Genomic DNA, 1782 nt, shown 5'->3' with positions numbered 1-1782 from the left:
GCCCGGGCGCGCAGCCCCGCACCGCTCCTGACAGCTCCAGCACGAAACCCTCCCGGCCCGCCCGCAAGGCAGGCGCGGGGGGGGCGCGGGGCCGCGGCAGCGCACCCCGGGCCGCAGCAAGCCGCTGCCGCCTCTGCGCAGCTCCCCTCTCCCACCAAACAGCTATTGCTTTGATTACGGCCTTGGATGTCTTTCAGTTTGGAAAAAGAAGGAAGGGAGAGGAAGTCTGAGGTCTATTTTTATTCATATATTTTCGATTAAGACAATTAAGCAACCCGCACAATGTGGCAGGCCCTCCCTTTTAACAGTTTCCTCATTTCTGCCAAGACAGTTTACTCACTGCGGCTAAAACGGGCTTCCTGATCCCTTCACAAAAATTAGAAACAACAGCTAATAAAGCAGCMGAGTATGAGGTAGGCTTCATGGGAAACCAGGCATGGAAAGTAACTGTGCACTGCCAGGCTACACTTCTCTCTCATTTACTTACGACTGACGGATAATACACAACCCATTTCCCCAAATTCCTGAAGCCCAGGGCCTGCTGCCAGGCCAGGCTGCAGCCGGCCACCTCCGCGGACACGTACAGCAGGATATGGCCCTGAACGGCCGAGGGAGCGACCTTGCCCTGGCGGCTGGCAGCCGCCCGCGATCCTGYACGGGGAGGGATTGCCCAGTGAGACGCTGGCGGGTCTGCGGACCCAGGCTCAGCCTGCCCCAGGCGCCTCCTCGGGACAGGGCTTGCGCGCGGCTGGGATCCGCACGCGTCGGAAGGGGAGAACGTACGAAGTGGTGCGTTCGCCTGAAACGCGCAGGTGAGGCCCAGCGTGGTCACGGAAAGCTGTGCCAGTGCCCCAGACACCTTTCCTTTTGAGCCCTTTTCACCAATGCCTGCCAGTAGCGCCGACGACACGGTGGGGTTTTTGTTTGCTTGTTTTTCAATGGTTTCCTATAAACTAAATCTTTTGCAGCAGCGGTACATTCACATCTCCCTAAAAAGCTTCTAGCTGAAGCCGCGGGTCAGAAGCGAATAGGGGGCTTCGGGCAGCTGAGACAGAGGGGAGGGAGCGCAGCGAGTTCCTCCCGGCGGGGTGTAAGCGGCAGATGGGAGGAGGAGGAGGGCGACCCTCTTAGCGCTCCCCGCGTGGGACCCGCCTCGAGAGCAGCCGCGAGGCAGGCTCATCCCGACAGACCACCGGGCAGCCGCGCAGGAGGAGAGCCTAGGAAGCCTATATAAATGCTCCACCTGCAGGGAAAAAACTTCTTGTCACGACTCAGGCTCAAGACACGAACCAGTGAGGAACAACCACACGCCACTGTTTCTGGTGTGAAAGGACGGAGGAGATTATTTGTGATAACAGGAGATACYGGGGGACTGGCCCTAAGTGAAATTGTATCCAGGACCCTATTTCAACGTCAGGGACCTACGCCCTCCATAATTAAATTCCCAATGCAATTTTAGTGGCAAAAAGACTACTTTTCATTTCTTGCCTTAAACAACAGTTCAAGCACCGTATGAAGCAGTTTGCTCCCCTTGCTCTCAGGAGCCGCCGCTCGGCGCGGGCAGACATGACCACCGTGAATAATTTGTCTTTGGGTCGAGGTCGTGCTCCCGGGTCACTCTGCACACAGCATTCGCTTTGAAGCCAACGGGATTCCTGTGCGGCGACAGCTAAGGGATCGTGCCACTGGTTTGTAAAGCAATCTGGGGATGGTTTAGAATGAGAAATCTTCMGAAGATCTAAAGTTACTGTCCTGATACAGTCTTTTTATAAATGTTTAAAA

The sequence above is a fragment of the Rhea americana genome, unplaced genomic scaffold (genome assembly GCF_003343005.1).
Source record: "Rhea americana isolate MKP2758 unplaced genomic scaffold, rheAme1 scaffold_15, whole genome shotgun sequence".
In the NCBI taxonomy this organism is placed as follows: Eukaryota; Metazoa; Chordata; class Aves; order Rheiformes; family Rheidae; genus Rhea; species Rhea americana.
This window is presented reverse-complemented; position numbering follows the sequence as displayed.